Below are 23,783 nucleotides of genomic sequence, written 5' to 3'. Positions count from 1 at the left end.
AAGCCACTTCCAGAAATATTGTGAACTATAGCTCCTTATAAGCATCATAAATACAGGTCACGAGCATGTGCAGAGCACACCTGCCTTGTGAATGAGGAACCTTTCTTTGTATTTACTAAGATGATTCCACAGTGCCCGCAGTATCTTCAACCTGAAATATAAACTTGTTATTGCCCCACTATATGTGCTATTGCTGGGTTCTTGTACAAAGCAAAGGAAAATTATTGAGCCTGAAGTCTGCTCTAGATTTACCAAGAGTAGGAGATGCTGTCAGCTAGAATGCACAGGAGTTATGGATTACTGTGACCTCGAGTTACAGGACTGCCTTCCTCTGGATAGTCTGATGAGCGCCTTAAGACAGGTGGCAGAAATAGTTGCTTCCCTAGAACGTATTTTTCTGCCAAACCACAAAAACAAATGTATTTTATAGGATCAGATTTTTCAAAAGAAAAAGTTTGGTATATTTCATGGGAACCTGCTGGTGCAATATAGTTCAGCTCGGTGAACTATTCTCCCCTTTTAACAATGGAATCGAAACATAATTTTGTTTATACCTCCCGTCCACCCAAACCCTTTCTTGGCTGTAATCTGTTTAATCACTAGGTTGCTTATTAAGTCACACACACCCCTTTTTTCTTTGAAAATACAAACAATAATTGTTCTTTGGTGGTGCGCCCCTCTTATTTCAAAGAATCATTTTCATGCACAGTATAAGCTGTTCTTCATTAGTTCACCTTAGTCCTGATCCTAGATGGTGATAAAAACTGAGATGAAAAACTGTAGGATTTCCCTGATGTCAGCACCTGCTTATCTTTTTCTTTCTTTCTTCTCTTTCGGCCAACGATAATATTAAATGACTAGTATTTCTCCTTTCAAAGGCATCTAGCTGTAGCATCTGAAAACCGATAGACGTGCTTCCAAATCAGTGTGATGACAGGTCCTTCAGGCCTTTCACTGTAAAAACCCCAGCCTGCCGTTTATTTGAGCTGGGTATATCCAATTCAGTTTTTGACAGCCCTTTTTCATTCATAGATATATGCAAAAACGCGGCTCTTTTAGATGTTCTTTTGCTCTGGGGCTTAACGGAGAAGGTTTTCTTATCAGCAAAGGGAAAATTAATGCAAATACATTTGATTGTTATCCGTTAATACTCCTATAGTACTTGGAAAAAATCTGTAAACTAACAGCTGCTTCAAACAAGTCAAGCTATTCCCAGCGAATAGCCACGCGACACAGATTAAACGCCTGTAAAAAAACCAACAACACCAAGATTATAAATCAGCAAGCTATTCATTCACATTCTGAACTTTTACAGCCTCTGTCTCTTCCCCCACCCCCACCCGCAGTACATCTCTTTTTCTCCTACCTCTTAGCAAAATGAAATGTTTGCATAGAATTGACCATTAGTCTCTAGAGCATCATCATTGCTTGAGGCTGTGAGAAGCCAAGAAAACAACATTTGGCAATGTTCTGCACAATATCATTAAGGTTTTTAAGCACCAAATATGCATGACTCTAAAGTGTTGAACAATTTCATGGAGAAAGGTCTTAACTTAGTGGTGGATTCTGTACTTTAAATGCAAAATGTGCCAGGTTCCATCCCTGGCATCTCTTTGGAGGGTTGGGGAAGACTTCCACCTAAAATAGCTGATGCCAATCTGTGTAGACTGTACTGATCTGTTTCGGAATGAAGCAGCTTCCCTCTACTGGGAAAGCACATTAGTCATGCAGCAAAGAGTATTTTCAGTTATGGAAGTGGATGTTTCAGCTGACTGCTTCTCACTCTCAGCATTTCCTTAGGATGCTTTAATACCTGCCAACACTGCAATTTTCTGTGTTGTCTTCCCTTAACAGCTTTACTTTCAAGCCATGTTATGTATGCATTCCCATGGTCTGTGATTTAGCTAATAAGGAGCAAAGTCAGCCACAGAAAAGGAGGCAGGGAATCGCCTTCTCAATCCGGCCTGCGGACAGTCCGGGAATCATTGTGTTTTTACTGTACATAAGTAGAATGTGTCCTTTTATTTAAAATGCATCTCTGGGTTATTTGTGGGGCCTGCCTGGTGTTTAGAATGTGTCCCTTTATTTAAAATGCATCTCTGGGTTATTTGTGGGGCACAGGAATTCATTCATATTTTTTTTCAAAATATAGTCCGGCCCACCACATGGTCTGAGGGACGGTGGACCAGCCCACAGCTGAAAAAGGTTGCTGACCCCTTCCCTAAGCTACTGAAGGTAATGGGGCCCTTTATATGTCCAGCTGTCCTTTGTCAACAACAAATTCTTGCTTTTTTTTGGTATTGAATATATGCTACTGTATATGGTCATTTATGGACCTAATAGGTATCTAAAGCCATTTGCACATAACAAAATATGTATTTTATCAAAGTAATTGTTGAATTGAAATACAATTAAGAAGTATATTAATACTGAAATACATTTTTTCTTTTAATTTTTTTTGGGGGGAACCCCTGCGAGTGGGGCCCTAAGCTATAGCTTGTTTAGCTTATACATAAATCCAGCACTGGTTCTATCATACATGTATACTACTTATGGGCCTTACTATCCAAGGCAGTACTAGACCTCGGTTCCACATGAAGCCAGCGGTGTGGGTTTGTCCAGAAGAAGAAAAATAAGGACCATTGGATAAATATGTTCTGGATACTTTGCAGTTTGCAGGGGGAAACTAGACATGGCATTAAATGCATCTTTGTATTTAATGTGCAGGTTCTAGAACAGGCATGACCAAACCTGGCCCTTCAGCTGTTTGGGGACTACAATTCCCATCATCCCTGACCACTGGTCCTGTTAGCTAGGGATCATGGGAGTTGTAGGCCAAAACATCTGGAGGGCCGCAGTTTGGGGGTGCCTGTTCTAAAAGCTGCAAAGAGCAGCTGAAGCGGCTGATACTTATCTGGATTACAGCGGATGTGGAGGGGGAATGTAAATCCTACCTCCCACACTGTGTATCTGAGAATAATCCCTGCTCTGTGGCTGGCATTTGCTTGAGGGTAGAGGAATCCCTATGTTTAGGAGTAAGCAAGGGCAGGAAGCCCTTTCTGTGTAAACACAGTTTGCGCATACTGGGTTATGGTAGTCCAGTATTACCTACAGTGCCTGGGTTCTGAAGACACCACACTAAACTGTGGTTTATTTAAAACAGAAAGAGGATTTTCATCTCCTCTTCGCAGACATGCCAAAGGAGGAAATTGGAGAGGAAAGTGTATGAGACCACGGCTTACTAAGACTCATCATTGTAAACCATGGTTTGAATGTGTAGACCCTTTAACCATCCCCAAATAAATTCAGACAAGACTCAAATTTTTGGTTTGGTTTTTGGCAGAATTTAGGCCACAACTTTATGGATTACAATCAAGTGAGTAGTTGCGTAGGCTTTGGTTCGACTAGCTCCCTGCACCCTTGCAGGCAGCGCTGACCCAGGGCACACCATAGGTCAGCCTTGGGTGAACACCTGGCACAGTGGAAGGCGTGGTCAAGCCAGTCCACCAGCCAGATGCCCCCCTGGACTCAGGCTCAGGGTACAACCCCTCTCAGGATTGACAAACCAAAGAGTCCCAGGATTCCTTTAACAGAATACTCATCGCATAGGGATGGCCACAGTGCTCTGCCACCCCTATCACCTGAACCAGAGCCTATCCACAACCTTACAAGTTGTGACGATTTGCTACGCAGCAGGTGAAACCCAAATAGCAGCAGCCAATCAGCCAAGTGGGGAAAATTTCTGCCGTGCCCCTGTCCCAACGACAGACGACACACGACAGCATAGCAAGGTCATGCGTGCAAGCCCTAAATATAGGGAGAGGTGAGCGGGTGTTCCGATGCACTGGCCCCAAAGAGGAAGTTCAGGGACATGTGCATGGGTTTAAATAGAGGTCCTTCGATGAACTGATTGGTCTGATTGCTGCCAGCATCGAGGGACCTCCAATAGGGTGTTGTGGACATCCAAACGTTCCCACCCACAACACAGGTCTAGTTGCCAGGTCACACCGCAACACGTGCCCTCTTGTTAGGGAGGACCCGATTTAGCACTACATCTGAATGCAGCCAGTCTTGGAGTATTTACCAATGACAGGGCAAGGGCAAGGAAACTTGTATGATGGTTATGCTTTGCATTTGGTCGGTAGTACTCTTAGACATTACTATAGAGACAAGCCCAATACCAAATCCAACTTTAGAAATTAATCCATTTGGTGGAAAAATATATATTGTGCTAGACGTGCACTATTCCTTGCCTCAACATGCCCACTTCCCATCTCCATTTTCACTAATAGCACTTGCAATATTATTCCTAACATTATTCATTCGTCAGGTTTCTGAAACTATCATGTTCCCAAACCACTGAATGATGTAAGAGAAGACCACACGAGGCAGGAAAAACTGGAGGTATTCAAATGTAAGAAACATAACCATTAAAACCTCTATGTAATTAGCAGCACTATAAATGCGACCTCAGGTTAAGAGATTTCAAAAATGCTGATGTTCAGCGTTTTATTAGTTCTGTCTTGCTTTAGTGCCATTATTAATGGTTAAGGAAACAAACAGCTGTCAGGGGAACCTGGAATCGTATCCATATTTGGAAGCCTAAAACACTGATGGGCTTTGAGTGTCCGCATCCAGAAAGCAAAATGATATCCTTGCTTTCTGACTTGACGCTAAATAAGTTCCACTGACATCATCCAGATGGTTCCAGCTTGACCAAAAAATGAAAAATGTACATGGAAACAGTTGGGAGATTTGCAAACGAAACTGCAAGCTGGAGGAAGCCCAAACGAATGCCTGGGGAGTCAAATTGTCTCTATTCCTGATCCTGCAGCCTGCTCCCAAGAATTAGTGTTCTGGCCCAGTGGCTTCAGGGCTCCACTTGATCCAGGGCTCCCCATGGGAGCTTACTGTGGGATTTACTTCAGCCCTGAAATATGGGAAACAACAACAAGGAGGAAAGTTCCTGTGTGGGTGCTAACTCCATGGGGTCACTGCAGCCCAAATCCTCATCTGAGCTTCTTGGGAGAATGGTGGGATATAGAATTCATTCATTCATTCATTCACTTACTTACTTACTTACTTACTTACTTACTTACTTACTTACTTACTTACTTACATGGCTTTCTAGCAGTTTACTACTATAAACTCAATACATACATAGTTAAAATATACAGTAACAATTCCAGTGGGACATTGAGATATATAATAAAAACTAAGCCAGATAAAAAGCATGGCAATTAAAATAGTTAAAACTATCGGATCAGTCTCTCAAGTAGACACATTTTTAAAATAACCATACTCTTCTTCAAGGGAGCTCAGAGTGCTTTACATGTCTCGTCCTCCCTTTTTATCCTTACAACTATTTCGTGAGGTGATAGTTGAATGGCCTATGTTAAGCTTTTCAGGGCTTGAAACCTGTCTCCCTTGTCTGTCCCATACTCTGTCTCTCATGTTAAAATAAGCCCCTATTGGCCAAACCTCTGGTGACCAGAAGTCATATAAACAGACTTTGGGGAACCTACAGCAAATACTGTAAATAAGCCAAGAGCTGTGGGATGGCCCAATTGTTGTTGTTGTTTAGTCGTTTAGTCGTGTCCGACTCTTCGTGACCCCACGGACCATAGCACGCCAGGCACTCCTGTCTTGCACTGCCTCCCGCAGTTTGGTCAAAACTTCTGCTTATATTCAAGCTTTTACTTTCAAATGCTTCACATTCTGAGGGGTGCCCCACATTTTTCCTTATTAAAATGCCTTGATTGACTGATGCCTAATAAATTGGGTTTTAATCTGTATAATATTTGTGTACGCAAAATGATATTATTATGTTGAGGTTAATAAGTGCACAGTATTATTTTTAAGGGTCCAAACTTTATAAATCCCACTGTGGAGGAACTAGTTAGAAATTACTGAATGGAGATGAACACATTTGAAGAAACTTGGAAAGAAAAATATAATTATCCGGCCAATATGAATCTGGCTTGGATGTCTTGGCTAATCCTCCTGAACACATTATTATGGCCTGTAAGGTCTCCAGATGCAAAGGGTTTTAGTTTTACGATTCCATTAGGAAAGGATCACGCCACACAGCACTTGGGTCAGAAGAGACTTGAAGGTGGGGGAAATGAACCACCCACAGAATGACTAGAGTAGACCCACTGAATGGCTGGCAGCACAGCCTTAAGAACACTCTGAATCAAAGCAATTTTGCCTTCTCCAGACACAAATTTATCCCAGCCAGCAAGGGATAAACACTCTTGACAGGACAATCTCAGTGATCCCATCATACGTTTCCAGCGAAGACTGATGTAATTTGAAGAATGCGCGTCTCCTTCAAATTGCTGCCACATCCATTAATTTATTTTTCATCTCCTTCAAGAAGTATGTTTTTTTATTGCTGACACGAAAGGTCATTCTAATAGCATCAGTCTAGCCCATTTCAAATCACACAGGAATCTGTCTGATTTGTGAATGAGAAGGAAGCACTACCATGTTGGTCTCTGCTCTTGAGGGCAAGAGTTGCCCCGGCCAGTTCCACTGGTGCTGCATTCACAGTTAGTCAAGGCCTTGGTTTTCAGGTCAACATGAATAGCTTTCACGGGTGGAAATTTCTCCTGTAAACCCATTTAGGCAGTATGAATATTCCTCTTTTTTTCCTGTGTTGCTCAGCAACACTATTGTTTCCTCTGGTTGCTTGCTGCTGATTCAGCTCCATTCCCCCTCCTCCACCCCATAAGAGTGATTCCAGCCAGTCAGGGATCCAATTGTAAATAGGATGATGCCCCCCCCCCCCAAATTGTATAGCTAGCCACATTTTGGCTACGGTATGTGATAACATCACTGAGGGCAACTTAAATTACTATACAAACATTTTCACAATGATGGCTGAGATGGGGGGGGGGGTCATGAAAGCTAGAGGCATTTTTCAGCAGTTCGTGAAAGCCGGAAGAAGTTTTAGTTGGGCTAGGAAATATTCCCTTTCGAGAATCCCAAAGAGTGACTGCCAGTCAGTGCAAGCAATACTGAGCTGGATGGATCAATGGTCTAAGAAGTATAAGGCAGCTTTCTATGTTCCTAAGTTCTGGAATATATCATAGTTCCACAAAATAGATAACCACACAGTAGTCAATGACTAACCTTAGGAGCCAGACCAACCGGTTAGTACCTCTGGCAGATACTGGTGCCTGGCTAGATCTTCCCAAGAGAAGAAGAAGAAGAAGAAGAAGAAGAAGAAGAAGAAGAAGAAGAAGAAGAAGAAGAAGAAGAAGAAGAAGAAGAAGAAGAAGAAGAAGAAGAAGAAGAAGAAGAAGAAGAAGAAGAAGAAGAAGAAGAAGAAGAAGAAGAAGAAGAAGAAGAGTCTATGAGCTAACAGACAAAGGGCAGGGGGCATTTTAATGCATGTCTGCCAGCAGGAAAGGGGGGTTTACACAGGAGCAAGGGGTGGGGAAAGTAGCCAATCACAGAGGGAGGGGCAGAATTACAGTAACTTGATTGCAGCCTCCCCCACCCTCCCCCAAGAAACACTAGATTTATTCTTCCACAGCCATACACACCATTTCATCTCTGGCTCATCTTCACCACTTACAGAATAATGTGGTCAGGATGAATCTCCATCAGTGCATATTCTATTTCAAGGATTATTATCTTTTATTCACATGTAGTTTCCTAGAAATTGATCTGCCCCAGCAAGAGTGACCTAATTTTAGGAGCCAAAAGCTGTTTTTATATCCCCTTCTCACTGCAAATTAGCACCCTCTTTTTCACTGACTGAAGTCTGCTAGTTATTAATCATTTTTCTGGAGGCATATCATGTTTCAGAGCCTTCGGTAATATGATTAGCTGAAATGCTGGTCTGGAATAAGCATAATATTTATGAAATCTGAAGTCAGGCTTTGTGGGAGGGGTGAGAATGACTGAGGGAGTTTCCTTTCTCACAGCCTGAATATTATACGGCCCAAGCTCCTTTCTTCTAATGGGAAAATTAATCCATTAACAATATTCCATCAAAACATTGAATGAAATACATGCAGCCGTTGATCAAGTAGCCACTTTGCAGCAATGTTGGTTTAACTACTGAGCGTTCATACACGCATTGTCTTGTATCTCCTGCAAAGTGGTGAGAATAGTGATGCATGCACTGGTTATCTCCCACTTGGATTACTGCAATGCACTCTATGTGGGGCTACCTTTGTAGGTGACTCTGAAAACTACAATTAATCCAGAATGTGGCAGCTAGACTGGTGACTGAGAGCAGTTGCTGAAACCATATAACACCGGTCCTGAAAGACTTGCATTGGCTCCCAGTATGTTTCTGAGCACAATTCAAAGTGTTGGTACTGACCTTTAAAGCCCAAAAGGGCCTCTACCCAGTATACCTGAAGGAGCATCTCCACTCCCATCATTCAGCCTGGACACCGAGGTCCAGCACTGTGGGTTTTCTGGTGGTTCCCTCACTACGAGAAGTGAGATTACAGGGAACCAGGGCCTTCTCGGTAGTGGCGCCCGCCCTGTGGAACGCCCTCCTATCTGGTGTCAAGGAAATAAACAGCTATCTGATCTTTAGAAGACATCTGAAGGCAGCCCTGTTTAGGGAAGCTTTTTAAGGTTTAATGTTTTTCTGTGTTTTTATATATGCTGGAAGCTGCCCAGAGTGGCCGAGGAGATCCAGTCAGATGGGTGGGGTACAAATGATGGTGATGATGATGATTCCATTCTCACTCTTGACTCACCAATTTCTGATCAACTCTAGAAGCTTGATAAAACGCTCCTTACTTCTTTGCCAGCTTCATGGCATTGCTGTCACTTGCCCAACGGGTATCTCTATTCGGTTTAATCTGCTGATTAAAATTAGGATGATGACTGATCTATTTTGACCATACTTAGAAAGTAGGCCTGTCCTCACCTCAAATGTGACACATTTAGGTATTTGTGTTCAGTGCAGAGAATGTATGTAGAATAGGGTGATGACTTTTGCATTTTTCCCCCCTCAAAAATTATTTCCTGTAGCACAAATGGATGAACTTTTGCCTATTAATGACTAAAATGAGGTATATTCCATTGAAATATTTAAAAAGGTTACGCACAAACCGTTTCTATTTTTTTTGTATGCCATTTTACCATTTCATAAAATTGTATTAACAATTCTATATATATATTTCGTATCAAATTTGGACACAAAACCACATTCCACAATGGGGAGTGTTCTTAGCAACATAGGGTATACAAATGTCACACCTGCGCACCTGTCACACCTTTTGGGGACTTCAAAACTCAGCCAGCAGACCCTGCCGGGCATGCTGGGAAAAGAACCTACAGGAGAGGTAGCAAAACGTTGTCCTCTAGCGCCGTCTATACGGTTACTGCAGCTAAAAAAAGCTTCCTTGTGTGTTTGATGACCCTATATAATGTTGTATATATGTGACTCTAAAGCTTGGGTTGAATTTTATATCTGCTTACAGTGACTTCAAAAATGGTCAAAAAACTGATAAATAAATTTTTTTAAATCATTTTGTGCGTGAGGTTTTTTTTATCAAATCTCTTTGGAAGTAAGATTTTATCTAATCTTTAATGAAAGCTCATCAAATACAGGGAAATGAGGTTGTAAAAAAGTCATCACCCTAATGTGGAAACAACCCCACCAAATTTACGAATGAAGGCAGATATACTTTCCATGTGTGGTAAAAGTGTCTGCCTTCACCTAACAAAGACATAACCAGACTTGATGATAAATAGGGCACATACTCTTCAGACATAACTAAAGACTAAGTTAAATTTTCTGATATCAAAATCCTGCCATGAGAGTTTTAACTTCGGGTAGTTTACCTCACAATAAAACTCAAGTGTAGAGATGGAGAATCTGGGCCTGCCCCTTCCTCGATGTTGTTGGGTTCCAACTCCAACATGGCCAAAGATCTGGGGGTCATAGAATCATAGAATTGTAGAGTTAGAAGGGAACCTGAGGATCATCTAGTGCAATCTTCTGCATTGCAGGAATATGCAGTGGTCCCATATGGGAATCAGATGATGAAAGACTTGCTTCAAAAGCAGCTGGGGGGGGGGGCACAGGTTCTTCACCTGTGCTCTAGTGAGCAAGATTTCATTGACTAATAGATCGTGAACAGTGCCTTAATATCAGAGCACACACCTAAACACTATAAAAGTCTAAAGATAAGTGAAGGAAATGCTCACTGGTTGTTTTTTAAAAATATATATATTTAGTGATGGAAAGCAAATAATAATAATAATAATAATAATAATAATAATAATAATAATAATAATAATGGTGATGATGATGATTCTTTGCCACATCCCCAAGAAGCAATAAGCATTTATTGTGGAGGGAGCTATGAAGATTGTGGAAATTGCTACAATTCCTGGCCATCTTCTGGAGCCAAAAGATAAATTTCACTTCTTTCCAATCCTCTGACTGAGCAGAATCCAATATGGAAGGGGATCGCTGGTGTTTTGAATGGCTATAAAAGATGCCCACTACTTGAGCAAAGTTTAGTTGCCACTACTAAAGTATCGGAGATCAGAGATCGGAGATCAGAGAGCTAAGCTTATGGTGGCAACCATAGTGCATGTAATGCTACACACAGCATACACCAACCTGGCAGTTCCTGGGAAAGTGGAGAAGGACCTGAAGATGTTGGAATCTCCCCTCCACTCAGCAGTAGTGTAGAGGAAACATATCCCGGAAAGCAAATAACATAGTACTGGAGCATGCAGTAAAGTCAGGTCTTCCACAACCACAATCCCTTACTAATTCAGTTCTTGTTTTACCTCTGTTTCTAGATACTAGATTCATGGTGCTTTTTGACAGTTCCTCATGAACATTTAATCGCAGTGGAATCTAGAAATTCAGTAGCAAAAGGGGAATTGAATCCTTGGAGCTGATAATTGCCTGAAAACCTCAAGGTTTCCTAATGGGAAGACCCAAATATCTAATTTTCATTTTGGCAACATTGTGATTTGGATTTTGGAAGCTGCCTTAGATATTTCCACAGAGCTGATAAAAGTAGCCCTTGTCTCTCTCCCCCTACTCCCCTGTAATCTTGTGTGGTCACATAATTCTGCTTGAAGCCTAGATGTTCTCTTTAATGATTTTACAAAAGTTCCATCTGAAAAGAGCACCCCACCGCCTCCCCAATTTTGCTGCCTGTTTACTACTGTTTGGCCTGGCAGCAGTAGGGAAGATTTTTTGCTGAGCACCTTTGGCAGCGTCCCTCCATTCTACCTCAGCAAAAGCAGCATTGCTCTTTCCAGGTAAAACTTGGGGTTCTAGGTGGGAAGGAATGATTCCCAAACTAAAACACAGCTTTAGTGGCATCATCCATGCTAGGTTTCATAGCATGCATGCGGGAAGGCCTCTACAGCACAGTGTCCCAGGGGAATGGGAATGCAGGAAAGCATTTTTCAGAGCAGGAACAATGAGATTAAGAATCTCGTGCTCTTCCAAGTGAGCTATCCCATGAAGAAGGAAGAAGAAGAAGAAGAAGAAGAAGAAGAAGAAGAAGAAGAAGAAGAAGAAGAAGAAGAAGAAGAAGAAGAAGAAGAAGAAGAGTTTGGATTTAATATCCCGCTTTATCACTACCCGAAAGAGTCTCAAAGCGGCTAACATTCTCCTTTCCCTTCCTCCCCCACATCAAACACTCTGTGAGGTGAGTGGGGATGAGAGACTTCAAAGAAGTGTGACTAGCCCAAGGTCACCCAGCAGCTGCATGTGGAGGAGCGGAGACACAAACCCAGTTCACCAGATTACGAGTCTACCCCTCTTAACTACTACACCACACTGGCTCTCAGTGATATGCACAAATGAACACACACAGAATTCATGCTGTCCTCAGCCCTCCACCACTAAACAATCCAGCCTATATCTTAGCTTTCGTATTTCAAGTGCCACTTACAACACGTCGCTTTGTAAATTTCCTGCACTAGTTTACACACAAGTAAGTCTTGCTGTGTTCAGTGTGGCTTGCACAGGACTTCCTGCAGTTTGTAGATTGCCTATGACAAATGCACTAAGGATTGTCCTATCAAGAAGCAATCCAGCCTCGGCCCAAGGGCTAGTGCTTTTTGGCTGATCTCAAAATCTAGCAAATATCTTTAAAGGTTAACTTCGCGTTTCTTCAACAGGATAAAGAAATTTAAATCTAAATTAGGAAAAACATTCAACAACCACAGTCAAAATATTTCTGCTTGTTCACTGAGTCAGCATGCACACACACAAATCTTTCCTTCAGATGGCTTCCTTTTTTTAGATCTTGGCTAATTTAGCCCTTAGACTACAAATGATTATAGTAAAATGTCAACAAGCAACAAAGAAGTACAATTAAAGTGTCCTTTTCCATGGCAGAATCACTAAAGAGCCACTTTGTATTTGAGCACTGTCTTTGGCCTCTTTTTGAACTATAAAATTGCAGTGAGTACAATGTTCCAGACATGTCCAATTGTCAAACATCTGAATCACCAAATGAATACGCACATACATGCATATATGTGTGTGTGTGTGTGTGTGTGCGCGCGCGCAGAGCTTGATGGTTTGATGAGGCCCTAAGCTACTGAAGGTAACGGGGCCCTTTATATGTCCAGCTGTCCTTTGTCAACAACAAATTGTCGCTGTTTTTCGTGTTGAATATATGCTATATGGTCATTTATGGACCTGATAGGTATCTAAAGTCACACAGAACAAAATATGCATTTTATCAAAGTAATTGTATTATATTTTGGAAATGTACATCCAGGTGTTTTTTCCCTTAAATTTTTTGAGGCCCCAAAGAGAGTGGGGCCCTAAACTATAGCTTGTCTAGCTTATACGTAAATCCCGCAGAGTGTGTGTGTGTAAAAATGACTTTTCAGGCAGCTCATTGACTCCCCAAGAACAGGCTTCTGGCCTCGTGAGATGCCTCTTGCTGCATTCCTGTCACCTGACAGAAGATGCAGTTGATGGAAGCAGGTGGTGAAGGGGATGCCCTCACCACCCAACTCTTTGCCTTGCAAGTTGCTGCAACTGCTGTTCTGTGGCAAGCAGGTGCTCCTGTTTCTCAGTGGCGGTCTTTCCTTGGTGAGGAGTCAGATGGGGTCCATTTCTCCATGCCCAACATCCTCCATCACTTCTCATAGTGTATGAAGATCCTACCCATGACTCCCTTTCCCCACTGCGATTGATCGTCCCCTGCTGGGATCGGCTAGTGTCTGGCACAAACAAAGAACGTGCAACGTAACGACAATCGGAAAACCTCAAAGTGCATCCTCACGCTGACTGAGGGGGCAGGTGCAGGAATCTGGACCACTCCATTGTCCCTTGGTTTTCAGTGAGCCGTGCTGACAACCCAGGATCCATCATGCCTTGGATGTTTCTAGCTCCCTGTTCACTCTTCCCCCTCCTCTCTTGGCTTTGTAGCTGGATGGGGAGGGAAAGCATGACTGGAGTGTATGACAGGTAAGTCTTGCTATTCCAGTTGCTTCTCTGCCCACCATCTTATCCGATAGGAAGCTAGTTTGAGAACTGTAACAGGACATTTGATACAATTGAAGGGAGGCAAATGACTATCTTTGAATCACCAAGTAGTGATGTGGATCCGATCTTGATTGCACACCAAGAAGGTGAAATGCCACTGACTTTACTGTTTACTATATTTTATTTATATTTCATGCTGTTCTTAATCTTCCACTGTCTGCCACTCACACCTCCTTAGCCCGGAAGAGTGGGGCAGAAATTATTTTAAATGGATGCATGCATGCAGGGTGGAAGTCCTTATATTTTACACCTGTCAGTTTGAGGCACAACAACCTGCCTCCATTTTTCCAGCTTCCCTCATTAGAACTGAAAACCGCCCATCTGTTCCTCTGTCTTAACACTTGCAGAACAGGTGTGCCTTTGTTCAAGGGGAATATACCCCGTAATACTACAAATGCATGACAGGAGTCCAATCATTTATCTGGCCCATTCCTGGATTTTTATTCCGGAAATTATCACTGATGAATCTGTTGCTCACATCCAAGGACACAAACGGCCATCTTCTAATGAGCCTCCTTAGGTCACAACTCACAAGTTATCTCTCCTTCAGGTTTCTACAAGGTTAAGTAACCACACTGCCTGCCCACTCTGTGTGGCCCTGTCTGCAGATGCTGTGTTGTGATGGAACGCAGCAATGGGGAAATCTGTGACCAGGATGAAGCATATAAAGTCAGGGAGGCAGCAAAACTGCAGCTGTTAATAGTAAGAATGTCGAAGTTTGAAAGTGGTAGCCTCATAATGTGGTGTTTACTGTTCATGGTTTTTGTTTTGTTTGTTTTTTTGTTTTTTTTACTATGATCCTTGCCCTGGAACTCGAACTCAGGTTCTCATTAATAATGATACCTCTGTAAGTTCGGGGTGGGGAGTGGAAATTAAAGGATTAATGGGACTGGAAAGACTGCAGGAAGCATGTTACAAGTCAAGGGAATCAACCAGCCCTGGACACCTCTACTTTATGTTAGGGAGCTGCTGGCTAAATGTCCATTAGGTGCTTTTTGAATGGCTAGGAAATATGCAGAAGTCTCAACAGGGAGCAAGCCTTTTCTCACTCCTCCTAGCAAAGAACAACCTAGGCTGTAAAGAGGAGCACAAGATGAGAAATTTCAGACTTTTACTCATTGGCCTGGAGATAGAGAACAAAGAAGCGTCTGGATTCAGAAGGCACCTTGGGTGGGAGCTGCCTCTCTTTGGAGATTGGTTGTGGGGCAGCGGAGTTGCTTTTGGAGTGATTGAACCAGCTTCCGCTTGCCTGGTGCCTATCAGGTGCTTTGGGGGGCAAACCCCCATCAGCCCCATCTCTACTGGCTGAGGGTGGTGGCCGTTGAACCCCAAAACATCTGGCCTCAAACATCAGGTTGGCATAGGCTGGATGGGTGGGCCGTGCCATCTACCTCCATGGATGTTCAACTTGTATGTTTGTAAATATGCCGAAATAATACAGAACTCCTCCAGTCTCCAACACACATTCAAACACATGGCATTGAGCCCCTTTGACACTGTTTTTATAAATGAAACTCATTCCAGAACTGGAATGGAGTGGAGAAGTAGTGATTGAAGGCTAACTCCTATCTGCTTTCTTTCATCCACATCCCATCTGCCAAGGAGCATTCACTCCCAGTCTTGGTCTGTCTTTGAAACGGTGGGTACATGCAGTGAGACGAAAAGGCAGGGAGCCAGATTCGTGGACATCACACCGGGAACCCCTGACAAAATGTTGTACTAAGCTGAAGCCAAACTAGATCTTTTGAATGGTGGTCCCGCTGCCACTCCAGATCAGCCAATTATCTATTTTCCTTTCTCATTCGTATGTTTTCATTCTTGGTTGAAATGCCTATTGAGTGCTGATAATATCTGATTAACGGTGAATTCAAACCAAAAATGGAACAGACTTGAAAGCAGGTGGAACATGAATCCAAGGAAAGAACAGGTGCACATTGCTTCTGGGCTAAGATCCAGCGCCTGCTTTTCATCACTCATGCTTGATGATAATAATGAATGAAGACACCAAGATGTTCCAGTTCATCTGCTGAAACCAAAGGACAAAAGTACAACTAATTATTCACCAAAGCACAGCACTGAAGTCTTCGGTAAACATTTGATTTGAATACCAGGTCCAGATGTGGCTTTCATCCCATCATCCTTTCTGCCTTGACCTCCCCGAGATTTAGGCCCATGTCACTTTAAGATGAGCTTCCTTTTTGCAAGAGAGAAAATCGTAGATAACATTACACTAATGAGTGGAGCTTCTCAAATGGTTGGAGCGAATGTGGATGTTTGCTCTTTTTATATATCTTGGCAGTCAAATCAGCCTTCACATTATGTAAACTTATCAATCTTCTCACCAGCTGATTTGCATAGAGAAAGGTGCATGTAAATGCTGATTGCCAGGCTCTTGATTTCCACACCAGTTGATATTACATTTAGGAAGGAAAAAAAAAACCCCGTGTGTGCTAGCAAAGTGCCTGGCAGAGGATGAAAGTTTAATGTGGTGCTGGATGGAACAAACACGAATGCATTTCTTTATCCTCATTACGGATAAATTAATGGGGTAATAAATAATGTCACAAGGGAGCCATGCAATTGCTTAACTAGCAATAAGCGACTTAATATACTTCAACCTTTTCCAAAGCATTTGTACAAATAGATAAGCACCCTGGGCAGGGATGACAATGCTTCTTTGCACTCTGGGACACTGAGAGTCCTAAATCAATGTTCAAAACAGCAGTAAAAGTAAAGCTAAATGCTTATCACACCCAGTGCTTTTTTTCAGGGGGCACTCAAGGGTACACAGCACCAGCACCTCAATTGTTGTTGTTGTTGCTGTTGCTGTTGTTACAAAGGATGGGACTTACCATAACAACTTCAAGACCTATTTTTCTGTTTAAAAAAGCACTGATCACACCCATACATTAGTCCAGTGTTAACTTTGGGATTGTTTCATCAGATAAAATGGATTCAAGTTCACAAAAGTCTACGCCATGTTAAAATTCATTTAATTCTCTTTAAAAAGAGTAATCTCTTTTAAAAGAGAGTTTTTTTGGGGGGGGGCAAAGTTGTTGAACTTTTTTTTGAGAATTTTTAAAGGAATATTAGCAAAAACAACACTGCCATACGTCCAGATTTTCCTGGACATTTACCCCACAAGTTCTGCCTGGACGCTGCTTCCGACTACGGTATACTGGTTATGTCTGGGAAATTCCAGACGTATGGGAACCCAAATTAAAACGCTGCTTTTACAAATGCAGCAAAGTTGCTCATTGTGGCATGTGGTGGCTACTTGGAAAACTTACGTATGCCAGCTCTCAGTTTGACTTTGGCCTATCATTTGCACCTAGTGAACATTTTGCTTAATATTGGATTATCCACAGCAGTGTCCAAAGGAAGAATGACCTCTGGGAGGAATGCAGAGAGAAGAAACGCCATGGTGCATCAGCAGCAGCACAACAGGGAGCCTTCATCTGCCCCAGCTGCAATAAAACATGTCTCTCCTATATCAGTCACTACAGCCACAGCAGGCACAGTAACTCTCCAATGCAGGCATCCCCAAACTTTGGCCCTCCAGATGTTTTGGACTACAATTCCCATCATCCTTGACCACTGGTCCTGTTAGCCAGGGATCATGGGAGTTGTAGGCCAAAACATCTGGAGGGCCGCAGTTTGGGGATGCCTGCTCCAATGGTTTGACTTTATCTGCTGCCGCCTCCCAAGACACACTCTTCCATTGTCTCCCAAGACAGACAGATGCAAACAATGTTCCAGGAGACTTTTTTTAAAAATGATCAACCGGCCCCATGGAGTAAAAAGTATAGCAATGCTAACTGTTAAAATTTAGGAGCAATCAAAATCATTTAGAATTTCATACTGTCTTCTGTCCCTTTTGCCTTTTGTGTTTCATTCATTAGCTTCTCCGTCCAGACCACTGGCAGTGAGTCCCATTGATCTCAGCGATATTTACATCTGAATAAGAAGAATCAGTGTGAGATTGCTTATATTTTGATGCTGAGTGACAGTCTGCCTTGACACTTGCTAATTCTCTAATCTCAGAAACTCAAGCCTTTAATAAATATTAATTGCAGGGTTCATTCTAGGGTGTGGAGGAACAGAAAATATTGTTCTCAAGGAAGAGAACAAAAGCAGGGCTTGATTTACCATTTGCAAGTCTACTTCCTGCTGCTTCCTATGGTTACGGATTCCCTGATCCAACACAAACTCTAATGATTCCCAGGGTAATTATTAATTAAAACAAATTGCACAATACCATAAAATCTGTAGAATATATCAAGGATTTGAGTCCTGTTGAATAAATGCAGGTAATCAGTACCATGAATATCTTGCTATACTCTGAAAGACACTTATGGTAACTGTAGTAGAGATTCACCAATATGGCATGGCCAGAAAATCTCCATTCAGTCCAATGGATCTCATTAATGACACAAAGATGTGTTAAGGCAGGATGTCCCTCAGTTGTTACACCCCAGCTTTGGAACTCCTTTAATTCAGAGATTCGCCAGTTCAGAAAATCAATTTTATACGGCGAAACTAGCAACATAGGAAACTGCCCTACAACAAGTCATACCATGGTCCATCTAGCTCAGTATTGGTGACACTGACCGGCAGCATCTCTCCAGGGTCCAAGCAGCATCTTTCCCAGGCTCGTCTGCAGAGCTCCTACTGTGTGTTTGGTTTTATGGCATGGTGATCTTGTAAATGCATCCAAGCTTGTTGAGATTTGAGGTCCAGGACGTCTCAGAAAACATTCAAAATGTGAGTTCATTCAGGAGCAGCTGAGTCACAGCTTTGAAGTGTTCGCCGACTCTCGTGGTGCCTTTATGATTTCTGACCACGTTGTTAAAAGCGGGCAGATGAATAATCCTTGAACTTCTCCTGACAGCGAGCTAAATGGCTGAGATTGCTTTGCTCTGTTGTTGGGAGTTCATCTCACAAGCATCAGGAGGGAGAATAAAGAAGGGAGAAATAAACAGGTGGACCAGGCAGGCTGCCACACCACTTCTGAATCAGCAGCAGGCAGGACATCTCAAGCTTGGGGTGCTGTTTCCTCTTATTTCCCTGCACGTTTAACTGCTCACATGTGAGGTCCACAGAGGCTAGCTGTGCAACTCTGAAGGAGGGAATAATAGAACTTTGAAGCCATATCCAGGTGTTTCATAGAATCATAGAGTTGGAAGAGACCACAAGGGCCATCCAGTCCAGCCCCCTGCCAAGCAGGAAACACCATCAAAGCATTCTTGACATATGCCTGTCAAGCCTCTGCTTAAAGACCTCCAAAGAAGGAGACTCCACCACACTCCTTGGTAGCAAATTCCACTGCCGAACAGCTCTTACTGTCAGGAAGTTCTTCCTAATGTTTAGGTGGAATATTCTTTCTTGTAGTTTGAATCCATTGCTCCGTGTCCGCTTCTCTGGAGCAGCAGACAACAATCTTTCTCCCTCCTCCATATGACATCCTTTCATATATTTGAACATGGCTATCATATCACCCCTTAACCTTCTCTTCTCCAGGCTAAACATACCCAGCTCCCTAAGCCGTTCCTCATAAGGCATCGTTTCCAGGCCTTTGACCATTTTGGTTGCCCTCCTCTGGACACATTCCAGCTTGTCAGTATCCTTCTTGAACTGTGGTGCCCAGAACTGGACACAGTACTCCAGGTGAGGTCTGACCAGAGCAGAATACAGTGGTACTATTACTTCCCTAGATCTAGATGCTATACTCCTATTGATGCAGCCCAGAATTGCATTGGCTTTTTTAGCTGCTGCATCACACTGTTGACTCATGTCAAGTTTGTGGTCTACCAGGACTCCTAGATCCTTTTCACAGGTACTGCTCTCAAGCCAGGTGTCACCCATCCTGTATTCGTGCCTTTCATTTTTTTTGCCCAAGTGTAGTACTTTACATTTCTCCTTGTTAAAATTCATCTTGTTTGCTTTGGCCCAGTTGTCTAATCTGTTAAAGTCATTTTGAAGTGTGATCCTGTCCTCTGGGGTATTAGCCACCCCTCCCAATTTGGAAGGGGTTTCGCCTGCATCACATGACGGGAAGCATGAGGCAATGCTCATTGGCCCCATACTTTAGCAAGTCTGATCATGAACTTGCTAAAGCCCACTTACTCATTTCAGCAGCGATCAGTAAAAGACCTTGAGGAGCTCTGCTTTAGGTGCTCTGACCACCTGTGTTGATTCTGATTTGTCTAGTCATAGGATTCTGCAGCTGTGGCTGCTTTGGTCATGCTTACAGAGAGCAGGATGGCCTTGTTATGACTGCTGAGTATCTGGCACATATAGTTTCGCTCCCAACTGGGACCAGTGAAGGGGTGAGGAAGCCCCACGGCTGACGGAAGAAAAAACCTGGGAACATGCTTCCCACCCACTCACACATACATCTGCTCTGCCAATGCAAACCCAGGAAAACCTCTTTGTAAGTTTCCTATACTGCCTCCATTTCCCTGCCTGTCTCCAGTGCTCTCTTAGCCAAAGGGAGATGAATCTCCTGAACTTCTCGCATCTTGGGGAAACTGAGAACATGCTGATATCACTTTGTACCGCATGCTAAAGCTGTGTCTCTTGACTTTGGCAGAGTCGGCTGAAAACTACCCAAGATGGAGAATGAGAAAACTTAAATTGAATTACCCCCATCTGCATCCTTGGGAATCTTTGCTTTGCCATCATCATTATTCTCCATCAGCACAACAGGAATAATGAGGCTTGCTAATGTAAAGCAAAATGATTGATGAAGCTCTTCCCAGGATTTTCATTGTGGCGGCTCCTTCCGTCACAACAGTCCTGTCTCCCACTAACTCCAGCACACCTGGTTCTTGCAAAAGCTAGTGTGTGTTTCATAGTCAAGTCTCAAAGGTCAGCCTGATTCACCCACATCATTGCAGTAGATAAGAGCATACAAAGAGTTGGATTGGGCCAATGGCCCATCTAGTCCAGCCTCCTGTTCTCACATTGGCCAACCAGATGCTTGTGGAAAGCCCAAGAGCAGGTCCTGACTGCAACAGCCCTTTCCACATTTCTATTCTTTGTACAGTATATTGTATTGTTGTTTTATTGCTTTGGCTGATGGCTGATGCAAATAAACATTCATTCATTCATTCTCTCCCCATTTGTGATTCCCTGCAATTGGCATTCAGAGACACATGGATTATCAGCAATGTCACTGTCATTATTGTGCTCAGGAAACTTAATTTCTATGTAAAGTTAACACATGCCTCTAAAAACTTTTCATTCGTAGTGGTTACTAAAAAAATTATTTATTCATTTTAGGGATGAACTTAGTCCTTCATATTCTAGGTGTTCATTCAATGCAGAGCCACTGCATAATCAAGATCAATTACTTCTGGTTATTACTGCCTTATAATTAAAAAAGGGTTGCACAGTTTTACCACTTCAGAAGGGTCACAGAGTGGGAATCCTAATCTCTGTTAGGTATTGAATGGAATAAAGGAAGGATAATTAATTAACCCTGGATTAATGAAAGCAGGTTACAATATAACACACACACACACCCAGCATCATACAGTTGGTCCATCTGGATCAGTTCTGCCTACTTTTAGTGGAAGAAGGATGCTAAAAAATTCCTGGGGGCCAGATAAGACTGAAACGGTTAATTGCATTAAGGCAGCAAACATCTTGCTTTTGCTATGTAAATAGCAGTGGAGGAGGAGGAGCCTGAACAGCCTTTCAACCATGGAGGTTTGGGGGGGGGGGTTAACTCACCGCCTGCCTACCTACCTGCCCTCCACAGGTCAGATAATTTTGCCTCTCTGAAGTTTCTTTGAATTTCAACAGAAGTATCAGATGGCACTATAATGCATCTGAAGAAGTGTGCATGCACGCAAAAGCTCATACCAAAACCAAACTTAGTTGGTCTCTAAGGTGCTACTGGAAGGATTTTTTTAATTTTGTTTCTAAAATGCAGTGTTTCAGGGCCAGCCCAAGCCATTTTGGCACCTGAGGTGAACCACAAAATGATGCCTCCTCCCTGCCAGAGGGGTGAGTGAAGATCTACATCAGGAACAAGAGGGAAATAAAGACCTACACCTGGAACAAGGGGGAAGAGACCGGCAGTGCCCCTGTTTGCCAAGAGGCCCCTGTAGAGGAGCTGTATAACCAGCCTCCAAGGAGCACACCACTGCTGTTGCTGCCACCATAGCAGCGGGTGATCCGTTCCTTGGAGGCTGGATCTGCTGTTCCTGTGGATCCTGCTCCCTGAGGCAGTTCCTTCACCTTGCCTCATGGAGGGCCGGCCCTGCTCAAGATCACTGGAACTGCGGGAAACAGAGGAGTAGGAACATCTCTAAGTGTTGGCCCTGAGACCCTGGAAATGCAAGGGATTAAAATAAGACTTTCTGCATGCAAATCACCTGCTCTACCATGGATATTCTCCACCCCAGCTCAGAGGTAGAGTTATATTATCAGTGGTTCCCAACAGGTGGTCCGGGGACCCCCAGGGGTCCGCGAGCTATGCCAGAGGGGTCCGCAAGATGCTATTAGAATAAAAAAAATATTAAATATATTTCATATGATAACAGATTTTTTGTTTTGGCCGCTTCCTGCATGAGCAGAGTCTAGCGCAAAACTAAAATTAGATAGAGGCATTAGTTCTGCTGTATGCCGCAAGGACTACAAGAAACTTGGAGATAAGGCAATGAAAAAGAGCCTTCCATTTGCAACCACATATCGGTGTGAGCAAGCATTTTCTTCCATGTGTTTCATGAAAAACAAATATAGGAATCGGCTCGACATGCGGTCGGATTTCAGAGTGAAAGTTTCAAGTTTGGAACCTAATATTTCAGAAATAATGGACTCAAAGGACAGATTTAACTCATCTCATTAAGAACTGAAAATTAAAACTAACTGTATACTGATGGAGTACTCTGTTGTAACTGTAAAAAACGTATAAATATAAAATATAAAAAGACTTAATTTGGCTCTCACTTTTTAATTTTAGGATTAGGAATTAATGGGGGTCCTTGTCACAATAGCGGCTCGATGAGGGGTCCTCGAGAAATTTTTGTTGGGAACCCCTGAGTTATATTATTGTCTGTTTAGCACTGGAATACTTATTGTCCTTGCCCCGAAACGTGCTGCTGGATATCACAGCAAAAGGGCAATTTAACATACAATAAAGAAGCAAGCAGCTCGGCTATGCACTTGTGTTGATATGGAAAAAGCTCTTTGATTTCTTTGTTTTTTTAATCCATTTATTATTTACTTGGATCTTCCTTTCTCTTGCTCTTACTACCTATGGCAGCTTAATTCTTACAAGCCGGCTGAATAAGATTTCCAATTACTCTTTCTTTACTTTAAAGCAAAAGACCCTTCTCTAGAAGTTTCATCTTAATTAAATTTGTTCACAATAGACAGAGGTCACTCCCAAGCCGCCTTTTGAAAACTTAGCAAGGTGTCATAAATTTGTGTTGATTGCCATCTTCTGGAAGAAGAGGGAGAAACCACCTCTCTCACTAAAGCAGATTTAAATTCACAAACATTTCCAACGTCCACATCTGCAGAGAGGATCTAGAAAATCACCAGTGGGTAGCTAGAAGACCATTGTCTGGCCTGCCTTGACGGTTAATCCAATAATCTGTGAATTCATCAAGGTCATAATCCTAAAAGTATGGTGGAAACAAAAGAAAATGCTAAAAGGGGGAATGAAGACCTTTGGGAGAGCTTATCTGTTTTTGAGTTGTAATTGCTAAATGTGAAATAAATTTTGCTAATTAGCCAACTGAGGAGCAGAGCTATTACAAGAAGCCAGGGCAGGCCATAGACATTTTGCTATTTTGAGATTTGCTCTTGAGATGAACCCTCCCTCCCTCCACCTTCCATGCATACCTGCCAAGTGTCTTGGGGAAAAACAGGATATTCCCCCCCTTTTGCCAAAGATTGTGGTGGCCATTTTGGGTGCCATGCTCTCGTGCATCGCACTTGCCCTGGAAAAAGTGCTTTCTTCAGGGCCACATGTTTTTGGACGCCTGGGTAAAAGTGAGGCGCAGGTCATGTGCCCTGAAATTTGAAAAAAACAGCTTGTCTGAAAGGAACCTGAATTTCATCTACCTAAATGGCTAAGAGGTATGGAAAAAAATGAGAGGGCCCTTATGCACACCTGCAACTGATGTGGGTGTGGGAGAGCAACCCTTTTGTGAAAATGACTCCCTGAAACAACAGAAAGCCATTTCACAAAGAAATGATCACAAATGGAATATACTTCTCGGTAGTGGCACCCACCCTGTGGAATGCC

The 23,783-nt window shown here is 42.7% G+C and overlaps 1 long non-coding RNA gene across 2 annotated transcripts; it reads right to left on the bottom strand.

Moving 5' to 3' along the window:
- Positions 1-12,544: 12,544 nt before the first annotated feature.
- LOC118080793 (uncharacterized) lies at positions 12,545-18,895 on the bottom strand. Of its 2 annotated transcripts, none has more exons than XR_004692019.3 (3): positions 18,096-18,895; positions 17,382-17,476; positions 12,545-15,545 (listed from the first exon to the last, which is right to left on the bottom strand). It is a non-coding gene; the product is annotated as an uncharacterized LOC118080793 (long non-coding RNA). The 2 variants fall into 2 exon arrangements; XR_004692018.3 differs by having other exon boundaries at positions 18,131-18,895.
- Positions 18,896-23,783: the final 4,888 nt, after the last annotated feature.

This window comes from Zootoca vivipara, chromosome 2, assembly GCF_965207765.1.
Source record: "Zootoca vivipara chromosome 2, rZooViv2.hap1.1, whole genome shotgun sequence".
Taxonomy (NCBI): domain Eukaryota; kingdom Metazoa; phylum Chordata; class Lepidosauria; order Squamata; family Lacertidae; genus Zootoca; species Zootoca vivipara.
The sequence above is the reverse complement of the archived record's forward strand: the minus strand, read 5'-3'. Positions and strand labels throughout refer to the sequence as shown.